Below are 17,563 nucleotides of genomic sequence, written 5' to 3'. Positions count from 1 at the left end.
TTACCAGAAATACGAATTAAGCGATCGCCTATTGGATAATAACCAGAAATACGAATACAGTGAGCGCCTATTTGATAATTACTAGAAATACGATTTAAGGGAGCGCCTTTTTTATAATTACCAGAAATAAGGATTAAGGAAGCGCCTATTTGATAATTACCAGAAATACGAATTAAGTGAGCGCCTATTTGATAATTACCAGAAATACGAATTAAGGGAGCGCCTATTTGATAATTACCAGAAATACGAATTAAGGAAGTGCGTATTTAATAATAACCAGAAATACGAAGTAAGGGAGCGCCTATTTGATAATAACCAGAAATACGAATTAAGGGATTGCTTATTTAATAATATCCCAAAATACGAATTAAGGGATCGCCTATTTGATAATTACAAGAAATACGAATTAAGAAAGGGCCTATTTAACAGTTACAAAATGTACCAGAAATACGAATTACGTGATCGCCTATTTGATAATAATCAGAAATACGAATCAAGGGAGCGCCTTTTTAATAATTACCAGAAATAAGGATTAAGGAAGCGCCTTTTTGTTAATTACGAGAAATACGAATTAAGGGATCGCCTCTTTAATGATTACCAGAAATACGAATTTAGGAAGCGCCTATTTAATAATTACCAGAAATACGAATTAAGGAAGCGCCTGTTCGAATTAAGGAAGTACCCTATTTAATAATTACAAGAAATACGAATTAAGGGAGCGCCTTTTTGATAATAACCAGAAATACGAATTAAGGGATTGCTTATTTAAAAATATCCCAAAATACGAATTAAGTGATCGCCTATTTGATAATAATCAGAAATACGAATCAAGGGAGCGCCTATTTGATAATTACCAGAAATACGAATTAAGGAAGTGCCTATTTGATAATTACCAGAAATACGAATTAAGGGCGCGCCTTTTTGATAATAACCAGAAATACGAATTAAGGGATTGCTTATTTTAAAATACCCCAAAATACGAATTAAGTGATCGCCTATTTGATAATAATCAGAAATACGAATCAAGGGAGCGCCTTTTTTATAATTATCAGAAATAAGGATTAAGGAAGCCTTTTTGATAATAATGAGAAATACGAATTAAGGGATCGCCTGTTTAATAATTACCAGAAATACGAATTTAGGAAGCGCCTATTTAATAATTACCAGAAATACGAACAAAGGGATCGCCTGTTTAATAATTACAAGAAATACGAAATTAGGAAGCGCCTATTTAATAATTACCAGAAATACGAATTAAGGAAGCGCCTGTTCGAATTAAGGAAGTACCCTATTTAATAATTACCAGAAATACGAATTAAGGGAGTGCCTATTTGATAATTACCAGAAATACGAATTAAGGGATCGCCTATTTGATAATAACCAGAAATATGAATTAAGGGAGCGCCTATTTGATAATTACCAGAAATACGAAATAGGAAGCGCCTATTTAATAATTACCAGAAATGCGACTTAAGGGATCGCATATTTGATAATAACCAGAAATACTAATTAAGGGAGCGCCTATTTGATAATTACCAGAAATACGAATTAAAGAAACGCCTATTGAATAATTACCAGAAATACGAATTAAAGAAACGCCTATTTGATAATTACCAGAAATATGAATTAAGGGAGCGCCTATTTGATAATTACCAGAAACACGAATTAAGGAAGCGCGTATTTAATAATTACCAGAAATACGAATTAAGGATGCGCCTGCTCGAATTAAGGAAGTGCCTGTTTGATAATTACCAGAAATACGAATTTAGGAAGCGCCTATTTAATAATTACCAGAAATACGAATGAAGGAAGCGCCAATTTAATATTCAATTACCAGAAATAGAAAGCCAAACAAGGTGAACATTGTACTGGCCATCTGGTCATTTCGTCCATTTAGGACTAGTCCGCAGTACGAGGGCCATTCAGTAAGTTCTGTCACCAGGCAGCCCCCGTGCAAACGGACAATGGAATAGTTTATCGCCTTTGTAGACTGGCCCTGTGACTTCTTCCTGTAGAAAATACTCTCTGGGAAACGGCATGCCTCTATGAGTGCTCTTGGTAGTGCAAGCTTCCAGTGTCTGTCAGTATATAACGTCATTTGCGAAAGTGCGTTTCTGCTAAGAGGGGGTACGTACTTTGAAGGATTGTAATAGACATATCAAAGTTGGTGTAAAACCTTTTATAACGCGTCCATTTAACAAGTTCTGGCTTCAATAGATTTCTATTGAAAAATCAGTTTGTCGATGTAGAAAGTCGAAAAAAGGAAACAACGATTCTATATTTCATCAAATTATATCAGATATCTTGTATACTATATCAGATAATATCATAACATATACGATATATCTTATGAACGATCTTGGTGATCTTATAAAATATCTAATATACTATGTGATATCTCAATACATAAGATATGATGTATATCATATGAGATATCTCATTTAATGTTTTAAATAAGATATCTGCTATGCTATATAAGATATCTGATATACTTGGAAATTTCGTTACTTTATGAGATATCTTATATAAAATAAAATTTCGTGGCATTAAGATAGGACACTGCCATATAACGCACCCGTGAGGTTTGCCATGATGGCGACAGGACCATGTGCTGTTGACAACATTTACCATGTACTAGATCCTGGAGAGATTCCGGCTGAGAAGACTTCATTTTTGACTAATTCCGTTTCTATATACATATCTTATATAGTGACGAGATTCTCGTCATACGAGCTATTTTATATAGTTTATGGGATATTTACTATATAAGATATCTAATACAGAAAATTGAATGAGATCTCATTTATAAGATATCTCTTATACTATTTCATATACTACGTTAGATATTTTATATACTACCTAAGATATTTCATATATGCTATAATATTAGATCTATGGTATAGTTTTATGACTTTCGTGATCGACATTGCTCCTTGAAGGTTTAAATTTTTAGCTTCCTATTAACAGCTAAGGTCATTTAAGGACGTGTCTCCATATGTGTAGTGGATGCGTGGCTGTGTATGCAGGAGACAAGGTATGTTGGTGTGCTTGCCTCCTTTTGATAGCGCGGATCTGATGCCGACTGAAATATCTCACTGAAACACCATGCCGAAGGCACCCAGCACAGCATTCCGCCCGGTCACATTATACTGACAACGGGTGAACCAGTTGTTGTCATTCCCTTAAATGCTAAACATTAAACAGGGAATAACTACTACCATTTTTAAGGTCTTTGGTATGTTCCGGCCTGGGGACAGAACCCATTGCCTTCCTCACATGGGCGAACGCTCAACATTAAAACCAAAAGTGAGGATTCGTCAAGCAAGGTGCTAGGAAATGAAAAGGTAATTAGAAGTAGAAAGAAAGATAAGGATCCCAAATATTACAATGGGTGCAGCAGATTTATTTTTGTCGCTTTTGTGTCCCCAAATAGAGGACAAAAAAGTCAATTCCCAATTTTGCAGGCTTCCCCACATTAGTCGCCTCCTACGATACATGCAGTGGGTAACAGCAGGTGTATTCTTTTCCCGATCCCCCACCTGCAGGTGTACTCATTAAAGAAATGTTAAAGTTGGCTTTGCCATACATTTCGGCCATTTCGGACTCATTACTGGTACTTGTTAGTCAAAGTTGTTCGTATTCAAAGATTTTTTTTATCCGAGAGTGATCTGACGTTCAACATGGGATATTCCATGGAATTACGAACAAATGTTTTAACAGTCCAAACAGTAAATATGATTTGACTGCTATGAAGGTATGCATGCTGAAAAAAATGACTGAGGAATCAAATGTAGCTAGACTAGCAATGCTTAATAGAAGTATTTTAGACAGCAAATCATCTCAAGTAGTATTAATCGTAGGTTATTGTGATTACGTTATATATTTTATTATGACGTCATGTTATAATGACGTCTTCAGTTGTGTATTATGAGTAAAGTTATTGTTACACCAAAGAAAAGAAATCTCCTGTGACCATGCCTATATGAACGCGGATCGGTTACATACATATCACACGGAGCCCTTACCTCATGATAAACCTGTAGCGGAACTGGACTGGATCGATCATCGGTGACCAGGTAGCGCAATTGGTAGAGCGTCCGTCTAGAGTACGGAGGGTCCCGGGTTCGAACCCCGGTCTGGCCGTTACATTTTCTCTTTCTCCTGTTTCAAAATTGGCTAGCTTGCCAATCCTTGCTTCGAGCATTTGAAAAACGCTTAGCAAGGGGATACCGGAATTTAGGTTTTATGTGTGCCTTCATATCGGCATAATCACTAAAAAAACGTTAAATACTTATGTTTGCATTCTAGCTTTTCTACTGCAGCTATTATTGTTCAAAATATTAGTATTTCAGTACTTCCGATATTGAAGTGTTTATTTGTCGCCAGTGCAAACGAGATTCCTATAACAGCCTTACGTCATCAACAATGTTTGCTTCTAAAATTTGTCACACGTTATTGGAGGCGGTATGAGAAGCTTCAAAATAACGGCGATCAAATGACGTTCTGTAGAAATACTTATAGTGGCAATGTTAATATATATGGATGTTACTTGGGGATTAGGACAATCTAATCCATGATGAAGTTTTGGTACAATGTAGCTTTTATATGAATATCTAAAGCAGTGCTAAAGCATTTTGTTTCATAATCAAGGGTCCTGGGATCTAAACATCCTAGCAAAGCCCGAAGTTTTTTGTATAAAAAAGTATTATAAAATCAATGCATTTCTTTAGAATATAACTCTATGTTTTACTTTATCAATTATGCCAATGTTAAACTTTAACGGGTTATATCGTATAACTTATATCGTTTTATCATATAAAAACAGAAAAAGCCTATTTTGCTCAGCATTTGCAATTCCAACTTCTGATTGGTTGAAGTTGCATTGGGATGAAATTAAAGCGCAATGTTGTGTTTTCTTCGATGGTTTTAATCGGAAATGACTATATATTCATCAACTATGAACCTAAAAAGTGTTATCTGTCTGTCTTTTTTAAATTATTAAAAGCGATAACCAAAATTATGTTTGGGGTATACGGCGTGGTTATTCCTTAATTGCATTCGTAAATATGTAGGCAACTCTAAGCTAGAAAAGTGTCAAACGAATAGGAACTCTTCCTTGTTGGAGATACAACACGCAGCGCTGACCATCGTCAACCTTAACGTGTTCAGTCATACGTGTATAATAGTACGGATACAAATTGATAATAAATTGAAGTAGTAATACATGGTAGGCGTAAACACGATGACGAACGCCCATATTTTAACACAACCGCTACTTGCCATCTGTCCAACCTACAACACCACTTAGTAACCGATACACCTACATTAACTAGCGGACTCATAACATGATACGTGTCTATTTAATGATTTTATTTTGGCACGCCATATCGAATTCCATTTACCAATAAATTTAAGGTTTCGCAGTGATATTTTTCTACTGTAACAAATAATAGTTTTTGATAGTTTCTCATTTAACCAAAAAATCAGAGATTATGGTTTAGTATTCAGATTACAACTGTCAGCCTGCCACTTTTTAAAATATTAATGAAGTTGACATCAGCCGCGTTCCGATAACCGTGGTGTGATTGTGAATTGGCTGGAAGCCATTTTTTCGCTAATCCAACACTGCATGTCTCAGCAGGCTGACTGCGAAAAACTTTGAAACTGTGAAATGGCGTGTGTTTTTGGAGGAAACTGAGTTCATGTCCGCTGAAGGAGAATCCATTTTACTTGCATATATATGTAGGAGGTTTTTAAAAGAAAAATTATCCATCCTTCCAATGGTACCAAACATGTTCCCGTAGATCAACTAGAAATGTTGTTTTTGATGCAAGAAAGTAAGGTGGGGTCGACATTTCGACATCGAGAGCTTTCCTCCCTTCTCAAATATATGATCATTGGAGGGTGTCATTTTAACCGAAAGTCGATCTAAACCCCTAAAACATGTAAAATTACTCTGAACACCTTAATTAGTTTCGGTCCAAATATAGCTGTAACAAATTCTCAGGTCCCTGTGTCCTACACTCTTGGGCATGTAGGATTATTTTTCTCTCATTCCAACCACTAGGATAAACTCATCTTTCGTCAATTACAAAGAGGGTTTAATTATGTATTTAAGAAAATCAATAGTGAATAGTTATATATAATAGACGAGTCTTGTTTTCTGATAGTCAATTAAATTCAGTTCGTCTACAGAACAGGTAATGCTGATATGGTCTCATGAACTACGTAAATTCATTATGCAGGCGTCACACTGTCCCGAAATAGACACCAGATGGACACACGATAAAGGAAATGTTCAAACTCGGATATGATCGTTAAACCATCGGGCTATTCGTGAGGGCATCTTAAACCATCGTATGACCGCCGGTTGTGTTTCTCAGACTCCGGCAGCAACTTCGTGAGCGGTGCCAAAAAAATGCCGAAATACCTTGCGAACGTTCATTTTCGTGTTGAATTCGTGAGGCCATTGTTAGGCCATCTTGTTAAATTGTGTCTTCTTCGTCTTTATTTCGTGTGATCATCGTGTGATCACGAAGACAATACGAAGGAAACAACATGCTGGCCGATTGTCTAAGGAAGGCAACACGACAACGTGAAGCCTCGCATTGCCGTCGTGTAGCCATCGTATTAAAGTAAGATAGCATCGAGATGGGACCATGGTGTCGGCGAAGACAGCCGAATTTAAGTAGCTCAATCTCCCCCTTCTCTCGCTGGTTGGAGACTCAGTGCTGTCTTCTTGGACCTCTAATTCCTCAGTTTCCCCTACTTCCTTTTCTGAGTTCTGTATTTACCAGCCAGCCTATTACCCTGCCTTTCCCTGCCTTTGGTGGCTTGACAGTGTGTTCTGCTCCCAATAATCTCCAATCAGCAATTGAATTTTCCACGGTCGGCCGAAGGTTTTATACAATCGGAAGGTCACGTAACGCCTTCGTGACCTAGTTCGAACGCATCGTACTCTCAATACGTCGTCGCGTAGCCATCGTGCGGCCTTCGTGTGGCCTTCGTGTGTCCTGCGGTTAAAATACTTAATAAAAATTCACATCTTTGTATTACCTTCGTGTGTTGTTCGGTTGCCATCGTGTGAACTTCTGTAGGCGTCGTACTTACTTCGGCTGTTGATTAGCTGTTGACCAAGTTCGGGGCCATCTTCGCGCGAAATTCAAAATTTCATATTCGTATGGCCATCTGGTGTCAATTTCGGGACAGTGTGACGCCTGCATAATTAACCTTGTGCAGTGGTGCAACGTCCAGCATCAACTTTCCCTTCAGCAATTTCTTCTTAAGAAACATAACAGTATTGATATATCACATGGAGATTGTTCAATTGAATGAACTTGACCCACTTCCCCGTGCAATCCACGTTAGCAAGATCTTGTTTCAGTCATGTCAGTGCAAATAAGTTATTTGTCATGTGACGTCACTTTCATCGTCATCTTGCTGATATTACCTAATGCTAATTAATTATTTCGACAAATAGCTTACACTTCATTCCATCGAATCCAATCTGTGTTGGTACTGCTGTAAGGTATGAATCATAAAACGAAATACATTCATTTACCCCCTGACTGACTGTAGTATTAGACACAGTGACATGAACATTTGTTACAGCTATGGTAATTTTAGACGGTTTAGGGCTTTAGATCACCTTTTGGTTAAAATGCCACCCTAATGATTATATACACTGGAAGATCGACCGCACTTAACTGTCTTGCATCAAAAACCATATTTCTAGTTGATGTACACAAAATGCTCAGTGCCGTTGGAAGATGGATCCGTTTTTATTTAAAAAACCTTCAATATACACGTAAAAAGTATTCTCCATCCGCGGACGTGATTGATCTCCGTTTTCCTCCAAAAGCACACGCCATTTCCGAGGTGTTTTTTTTCCGCAGATATAGAGCCACTTTTTGTATGTTCATGAGGTTGACATCAGCCACGTGTCGAAACTTTTGTGTTGATTGGCTGGAAGCGGAGCCATACTTTCCCTATAATAACAAGCTATGATGTATCCTAATGTATAAGTGAAGTATATGGCCTTTCCGATCTTCAGAAAAAGTCGATTGAAGGTTAAGACCTATTTGACCCATGCGACCTTGAAAGTAGGTCAATGTCATTTTCGTTTACAAACTTTGTTGGGCTCCATCATAGGATGTTACTGGCCAAATATCATGACTCTAGGCCTTACGGATCTTCAGTAGAAGTCATTTGAATGCTTGACCTATTTGACCTTGAAAGTAGGCCAACATCATTTTCTTTCGCAAACTTAGTCGTGCTTCATCATAGGTTGCTACTGGCCAAATATCATGTCTCTAGGCCTTTCAGATCTTCAGAAGAAGTCGTTTGAAGGTTTATACCTATTTTACCCAGTGACCTTAAAATTAAGTCAATGTCATTTTCATTCGCAAACTTTGTTGGGCTCCATCATAGGATGATACTGGCCAAATATCATGACTTTAGGCCTTTCAGATCTTCAATAGAAGTCGTTTGAATGTTTTGACCTATTTGACCCCTGTGACGTTGAAAGTACATGCAGTTCAAGGTCATTTTCAACGCAAACTTTGTCGGGCTCCATCCTATGATGTTACAGGACAAATATCATGACTGTAGGACTTTCGGAACTTCATAAGCAGTCGTTTAAACAAATGTGTTGACGGACGGACGGACGACGGACGCCACGCCATTGGCTTAAGCTCACGTGCCCTCGGGCAGGTGAGCTAAAAACGTTCATTGTTCCTTGTTTTGCAGTGATAATGCTTACGTGTTACTGTGCCGTGTACTGCGCATCAACAATCAGACACATTACTTACAAGTATAGTGGCTGGATTAGCTATGTATCACAAATTGCACTTCAATGTCCGTTACTGTACATGATCTATACACAAAAATGACCCGTCTTAAGTAGACTTAAAACAATACAAAAGTGCCGCTTTTATGATGGCAAAGTTTGGCATGCATATTCGTAATATTCATTATGGTATACAAATATGTGCATATTCCTAATGTTTACTATGGTATTCATAAATGCGTATATTCTTGATATTTTTTTTATAATCATCACGGTATTCAAATATGCGCATATTCTTACTATTTGTTGTGGTATACAAAAATCTGTTACGATAATTCCAATCTGGAAGATTCTCGGTTTGGTTTATTTGGCATGCGTGCGTGTGTGTGTATGTTTGTATGTATGTGTGTGTGTGTGTGTGTGTGTGTGTGTATGTATGTATGTATGTATGTATGTATGTATGTATGTATGTATTATGTATTTATTTATGTATGCATGCATGTATGTATGGATGGATGCATGCTCCTTTATATATTGATAATTTCTTTTAATAGGAGGTCGAAATGATGTTATAGTTATGGCTGTTCATATTTCTCGGCTGGTTGATTTGGGGCCGGAGGTTATAAATTCCAGACCAACACAATGCATGAGATGATAAATTGTCTTCCTTAAAATTTGTATTTTACTATAAGTATAGGTAGATCACCGTGTATATATTGTACAAGCCCCCGTGCAACTTTGGGGAAAGAATTGCCTTCTTACATCCCTCTGCATGTCCTCAGAGGCGACTTATGTAGGGCCCCTGCAGGGTCCGGATTTCCTTCTGGTGTTCTATAAAGAGTTGGAACACTATAACTAACCTGCTGCCCCCATTGCAACACTTGGCATCTTTCTTACTCTTTCTTTTCGGTTGGTGTCTCCCTCGGCTTGACTTCCTTGACTTAATTTCTTCTCTCCGAGTGGAGAATAGTGCCATGGACAAGTCATCTCCAGACGTTTCCGTCCTAGGCTGATATTGTTGTCTCTGTCCATGAACCGAAACCAAGATCTGTCCTTTCTCTTTCAATGGTTCTCCTGCATGTCTCTGTTCGCCTTTCCCTCTTTATTTTTCCATCTGGTACCCAGTCGAGTGCGATGCGTTGGTGTGCGTTAGTTTCCATCCTTAGAACATGTCCTAACCATTTCCGGCGGCGTTTCTGTATTAAGGTGCTGATTTTATCTACCCCTGATATTGCTCTCATTATTTCATTGGACACTTTTCGCAGCCAGTAGTTTTTTAGAATCTTTCTGAGGCACTCGTGTTGGAAAGTGTCGAGTAGTTTTTTTTATCTCCCTTTGGGATTTTCCATGTCTCCCTAGGCATCCGTCTTCAAACGAGTTTGGACAAGAAAACATGTATATTTCTAAGGGTGTTCATTTTAAATAAATACCAAGATAGGCATATTCTCTTGAATATGTCATTAAGTTAAGTAAACTCGTTACACCTTATCGACTGACTGGACTTAGGAAAATAATGAAATTAGCACAACAATGTCGCCATCATGTCCTGTGATATAAATGATTCCATATCCAGTAATAAGCAGATCAATAATGAAATCAAATGCGGAAATATATTATTTATATGTGTGTGGTGGTCACACAATACACGTGATGTTGACATGCAATCATATAACCAGGACATGCCGTTAATTTCGTTCAGCAATGACGGAAATGCAATACGAACCAATGTTTATTGTTAATTACCTTTTTGAAGGTTCTTCAATACATGTTTGTTTGCGTTTTGACTTTTTATCGATGAAATTCACTTTCAATGATATGTTATGATACATGCTACGGTATGATACAATGATACGGTATGTCATGCATGCTTATCAAGTTTGTCATTGTAATATCTCTTGTTTAATTAATCAATTTCTATGTAATATTATGATTGATTTCTATGAAAATCTGCAGTCGAACGAAATGATATGTTATACGATGTATTGATACGATACGCGTACATTTGGATGAAGTCAACTTTAATTTCGCGACCGTATTTTTTTAATTCCTAGTAGGACAAACATTCCAGACGCCTCTGATTACGGATTTCATGCTATCTAGATAAATGTAACACACAAACTACAGCCAAGGATGTCAATGTGAGGTTTCAGTTTACACTGAGGAAATGTTACGGACGTCCTTATGACTCCCTTGTTCGATCGTTTTAGTTTCTACCATGAGTAAAACATGATCACTTTGTAGTACACTGTTACTACACGTACTACAGAACTATAGAGATACGGCTACATGTACCACAGTCGATACTAGAAACATCGTTCACGATCTATTGGTTCCCTTCTAGGATTGTATCGGCGTTCACAATATATATCTTTTTTGCGTTTTTGTCTCCAAAGTTTCTGTTGCAGTTTGTTACTTTTGGCTTCGAGTTTTATGTCATAGAGGGATGCCTGTCCGGACGTTTTTCTAAGACCAAATTGGTATATAGTCATGTTTTTGTCTGAAAAACTTGTACAAAGATTTCATTTTGCTTGTTAATTCAGAATTGACAGTAGTACCAACAAATGTTGTCTCAATGAGACTACCAAATATTAGCTATGTTTCGCATAATTAAGTAGCACTATGTAACATCAACAAAATGAAAAACGGAAGTGAGGTCACATAAAAATTAGTGATTTGCGCTGAAATCACTAAAATATGTTACATACGTCTTCATTAATTTTTCTGTACGGGAACATGAATATGTTCCAAGGGGTAATGCATTGGGTAGATCTTGAAATAATCTCATTATAATTTTATTTGTAAACGAACTCAGTGGAATAACAAACGACGTTAATGACATACAACTGGTCACTTCAGATTGGTGAAACATATGGTTACATTTATATCCTTCCTTATGTTGATTTGTTTTTCTTTCTCAATCTTTTTTCTCTCATTCTTTATTCATTCCTCTCCCTCCTCCAAGCCTAATACACATGGTCTAAACAACTGTAATACAATACAAGCCATTGCTGATTCAGTCATACACTCACCCTTAATGCTTTGATGCTCATGTTTGTTTTAGCCTAAAGCAATAAAAACATAAAATCATTTTGTTTAAAAATATTGGTGATCAAACATGTGTGAAGTACAAAAAGAACAAATCGGAAATTCAAAACAGAGAACATTAACAGGAACTGAGGAGGCATACAATTAAAACAGACAGCACCATGAACAACACATATAAACAAACAATCCTTCATCGTGTCTATCTGTTCCGGAAGATAATGTCTTTTATATAAGTGACCCCTTAACTTTTGTTTTTGTCTTTAAGAAAGAATGCCCTTTACGCTTGCATGTTAACGATGTCTTTGTGTGCTAGAACGATGCTATTGTGTACATGTGTTGACGATGTCCTTGTGTGTTGACGATGTCCTTGTGTGTTGTACGATGCTTTTGTGTGTTATACGATGTCTTGGTTTGCTGTATGATATCCTTGTGTGTTGTACGATGTCTTTGTGTATTGTACGATGTCTTTGTGTGTTGTACGATGTCTTTGTGTGGTGTAAGATGTCTTTGTATGTTGACGATGTCTTTGTGTATTGACGATACTTTTGTGTGTTATACGATGTCTTGGTTTGATGTATGATATCCTTGTGTGTTGTACGATGTCTTTGTGTATTGTACGATGTCATTGTGTGTTGTACGATGTCTTTGTATGTTGACGATGTCTTTGTGTTTTGACGATACTTTTGTGTGTTATACGATTTCTTGGTTTGCTGTATGACATCCTTGTGTGTTGTACGATGTCTTTGTGTATTGATGATACTTTTGTGTGTTATACGATGTCTTGGTTTGCTGTATGATATCCTTGTATGTTGACGATGTCTTTGTTTATTGTACGATGTCCTTGTGTGTTGACGATGTCTTTGTATGTTGACGATGTCCTTGTGTGTTGTACGATGTCCTTGTGTGTTGTACGATGTCCTTGTGTGTTGTACGATGTCATTGTGTGTTAACGATGTCCTTGTGTGTTGTACGATGTCCTTGTGTATTGTACGATGTCCTTGTGTGTTGAATATGTCCTTGTGTGTTGACTTTGTCCTTGTGTGTTGTACGATGTCTTTGTATGTTGACGATGTCTTTGTGTATTGACGATACTTTTGTGTGTTATACGATGTCCTTGTGTGTTGTACGATGTCCTTGTGTATTGTACGATGTCCTTGTGTGTTGACGATGTCCTTGTGTGTTGTTCGATGTCCTTGTGTATTGTACGATGTCCTTGTGTGTTGACGATATCCTTGTGTGTTGTACGATGTCCTTGTGTATTGTACGATGTCCTTGTGTGTTGACGATGTCCTTGTGTGTTGACTATGTCCTTGTGTGTTGACTATGTCCTTGTGTGTTGACTATGTCCTTGTGTGTTGACTATGTCTTTGTGTGTTGTACGATGTCTTTGTATGTTGACGATGTCTTTGTGCATTGACGATACTTTTGTGTGTTATACGATGTCTTGGTTTGCTGTATGATATCCTTGTGTGTTGTACGATGTCCTTGTGTGTTGTACGATGTCTTTGTGTATTGACGATACTTTTGTGTTTTATATGATGTCTTGGTTTGCTGTATGATATCCTTGTATGTTGACGATGTCTTTGTGTATTGTACGATGTCCTTGTGTGTTGACGATGTCTTTGTATGTTGACGATGTCCTTGTGTGTTGACTATGTCCTTGTGTGTTGTACGATGTCCTTGTGTGTTGTACGATGTCCTTGTGTGTTGACGATGTCCTTGTGTGTTGTACGATGTCCTTGTGTATTGTACGATGTCTTTGTGTGTTGACGATGTCCTTGTGTGTTGACTATGTCCTTGTGTGTTGTACGATGTCCTTGTGTGTTGTACGATGTCCTTGTGTGTTGACGATGTCCTTGTGTGTTGTACGATGTCCTTGTGTATTGTACGATGTCTTTGTGTGTTGACGATGTCCTTGTGTGTTGACTATGTCCTTGTGTGTTGTACGATGTCCTTGTGTGTTGTACGATGTCCTTGTGTGTTGACGATGTCCTTGTGTGTTGTACGATGTCCTTGTGTATTGTACGATGTCTTTGTGTGTTGACGATGTCCTTGTGTGTTGACTATGTCCTTGTGTGTTGTACGATGTCCTTGTGTGTTGTACGATGTCCTTGTGTGTTGACGATGTCCTTGTGTGTTGTACGATGTCCTTGTGTATTGTACGATGTCTTTGTGTGTTGACGATGTCCTTGTGTGTTGTACGATGTCCTTGTGTATTGTACGATGTCCTTGTGTGTTGACGATGTCCTTGTGTGTTGTACGATGTCCTTGTGTATTGTACGATGTCCTTGTGTGTTGACGATGTCCTTGTGTGTTGTACGATGTCCTTGTGTATTGTACGATGTCCTTGTGTGTTGACGATGTCCTTGTGTGTTGTACGATGTCCTTGTGTATTGTACGATGTCCTTGTGTGTTGACGATGTCCTTGTGTGTTGTACGATGTCCTTGTGTATTGTACGATGTCCTTGTGTGTTGACGATGTCCTTGTGTGTTGTACGATGTCCTTGTGTATTGTACGATGTCCTTGTGTGTTGACGATGTCCTTGTGTGTTGTACGATGTCCTTGTGTATTGTACGATGTCCTTGTGTGTTGACGATGTCCTTGTGTGTTGTACGATGTCCTTGTGTATTGTACGATGTCCTTGTGTGTTGACGATGTCCTTGTGTGTTGTACGATGTCCTTGTGTATTGTACGATGTCCTTGTGTGTTGACGATGTCCTTGTGTGTTGTACGATGTCCTTGTGTGTTGTACGATGTCCTTGTGTGTTGACGATGTCCTTGTGTGTTGTACGATGTCCTTGTGTATTGTACGATGTCCTTGTGTGTTGACGATGTCTTTGTGTGTTGACGATGTCCTTGTGTGTTGACGATGTCTTTGTATGTTGACGATGTCTTTGTGTGTTGACGATGTCCTTGTGTGTTGTACGATGTCCTTGTGTGTTGTACGATGTCCTTGTGTGTTGACGATGTCCTTGTGTGTTGTACGATGTCCTTGTGTATTGTACGATGTCCTTGTGTGTTGACGATGTCCTTGTGTGTTGTACGATGTCCTTGTGTATTGTACGATGTCCTTGTGTGTTGACGATGTCCTTGTGTGTTGTACGATGTCCTTGTGTACTGTACGATGTCCTTGTGTGTTGACGATGTCCTTGTGTGTTGTACGATGTCCTTGTGTGTTGTACGATGTCCTTGTGTGTTGACTATGTCTTTGTGTGTTGACGATGTCCTTGTGTGTTGACGATGTCTTTGTATGTTGACGATGTCTTTGTGTGTTGACGATGTCCTTGTGTGTTGTACGATGTCCTTGTGTGTTGTACGATGTCCTTGTGTGTTGACGATGTCCTTGTGTGTTGTACGATGTCCTTGTGTATTGTACGATGTCCTTGTGTGTTGACGATGTCCTTGTGTGTTGTACGATGTCCTTGTGTATTGTACGATGTCCTTGTGTGTTGACGATGTCCTTGTGTGTTGTACGATGTCCTTGTGTATTGTACGATGTCCTTGTGTGTTGACGATGTCCTTGTGTGTTGTACGATGTCCTTGTGTATTGTACGATGTCCTTGTGTGTTGACGATGTCCTTGTGTGTTGTACGATGTCCTTGTGTATTGTACGATGTCCTTGTGTGTTGACGATGTCCTTGTGTGTTGTACGATGTCCTTGTGTATTGTACGATGTCCTTGTGTGTTGACGATGTCCTTGTGTGTTGTACGATGTCCTTGTGTATTGTACGATGTCCTTGTGTGTTGACGATGTCCTTGTGTGTTGTACGATGTCCTTGTGTATTGTACGATGTCCTTGTGTGTTGACGATGTCCTTGTGTGTTGTACGATGTCCTTGTGTATTGTACGATGTCCTTGTGTGTTGACGATGTCCTTGTGTGTTGTACGATGTCCTTGTGTATTGTACGATGTCCTTGTGTGTTGACGATGTCCTTGTGTGTTGTACGATGTCCTTGTGTATTGTACGATGTCCTTGTGTGTTGACGATGTCCTTGTGTGTTGTACGATGTCCTTGTGTATTGTACGATGTCCTTGTGTGTTGACGATGTCCTTGTGTGTTGTACGATGTCCTTGTGTATTGTACGATGTCCTTGTGTGTTGACGATGTCCTTGTGTGTTGTACGATGTCCTTGTGTATTGTACGATGTCCTTGTGTGTTGACGATGTCTTTGTGTGTTGACGATGTCCTTGTGTGTTGACGATGTCTTTGTATGTTGACGATGTCTTTGTGTGTTGACGATGTCCTTGTGTGTTGTACGATGTCCTTGTGTGTTGTACGATGTCCTTGTGTGTTGACGATGTCCTTGTGTGTTGTACGATGTCCTTGTGTATTGTACGATGTCCTTGTGTGTTGACGATGTCCTTGTGTGTTGTACGATGTCCTTGTGTATTGTACGATGTCCTTGTGTGTTGACGATGTCCTTGTGTGTTGTACGATGTCCTTGTGTATTGTACGATGTCCTTGTGTGTTGACGATGTCCTTGTGTGTTGTACGATGTCCTTGTGTATTGTACGATGTCCTTGTGTGTTGACGATGTCCTTGTGTGTTGTACGATGTCCTTGTGTATTGTACGATGTCCTTGTGTGTTGACGATGTCCTTGTGTGTTGTACGATGTCCTTGTGTATTGTACGATGTCCTTGTGTGTTGACGATGTCCTTGTGTGTTGTACGATGTCCTTGTGTATTGTACGATGTCCTTGTGTGTTGACGATGTCCTTGTGTGTTGACGATGTCCTTTTGTGTTGACGATGTCCTTGTGTGTTGGCGATGTCCTTGTGTGTTGTACGATGTCCTTGTGTATTGTACGATGTCCTTGTGTGTTGACGATGCCTTTGATTGTTGTGCGATGTCTTTATGTGTTGTACGATGCCTTTGATTGTTGTACGATGCCTTTGATTGTTATAAGATGCTTTTGATTGTTGTACAATGTCCTTGTGTGTTGATGATGTCCTTGTGTGTTGTACGATATCCTTGTGTGTTGACGATGTCCTTGTGTGTTGTACGATGTCCTTGTGTGATGTACGATGTCCTTGTGTGTTGACGATGTCCTTGTGTGTTGACGATGCCTTTGATTGTTGTGCGATGTCTTTATGTGTTGTACGATGCCTTTGATTGTTGCACGATGCCTTTGATTGTTGTACGATGCCCTTGTGTGTTGATGATGTCCTTGTGTGTTGATGATGCCTTTTTGTGTTGGGCAATGTCCTTATTTGTTGATTATGTCCTCGTGTATTGACGATGCATTTGTGTGTTATACGATGTCCTTGTTTGTTGTACGATGTCATTGTGGGTTGTACGATGTCCTTGTGTGTTGACGATGTTCTTGTGTATTGTATGATGTCCTCGTGTGTTGACGATGCCTTTGATTGTTGTACGATGTCTTTATGTGTTGTACGATGCCTTTGATTGTTGTACGATGCCTTTGATTGTTGTACGATGCCCTTGTGTGTTGATGATGTCCATGTGTGTGCGCGATGTCCTTGTGTTTTGACGATGCCTGTGTGTGTTGTACGATGTCTTTGTATGTTGACGATGCCTTTGTGTGTCGTATGATGCTTTTGATTGTTTTACGATGCCCCTGTGTGTTGATGATGTCCATGTGTTTTGACGATGCCTGTGTGTGTTGTACGATGCCTGTGTGTGTTGACGATGTCCATGTGTGTGCACAATGTCCTTGTGTGTTGACGATGCCTTTATGTGTTGTACAATGCCCTTGTGTGTTGACGAT

The 17,563-nt window shown here is 38.8% G+C and overlaps 1 non-coding gene across 1 annotated transcript; it reads left to right on the top strand.

The window, feature by feature from the left end:
* The first annotated feature begins 4,070 nt into the window (after window positions 1–4,070).
* Window positions 4,071–4,143, top strand: Trnas-aga. The gene has a single exon. It is a non-coding gene; the product is annotated as a tRNA-Ser (tRNA).
* Window positions 4,144–17,563: the final 13,420 nt, after the last annotated feature.

Source organism: Mizuhopecten yessoensis, unplaced genomic scaffold (assembly GCF_002113885.1).
Source record: "Mizuhopecten yessoensis strain PY_sf001 unplaced genomic scaffold, ASM211388v2 scaffold5141, whole genome shotgun sequence".
NCBI classification, from domain to species: domain Eukaryota; kingdom Metazoa; phylum Mollusca; class Bivalvia; order Pectinida; family Pectinidae; genus Mizuhopecten; species Mizuhopecten yessoensis.
This window is presented reverse-complemented; position numbering and strand designations above follow the sequence as displayed.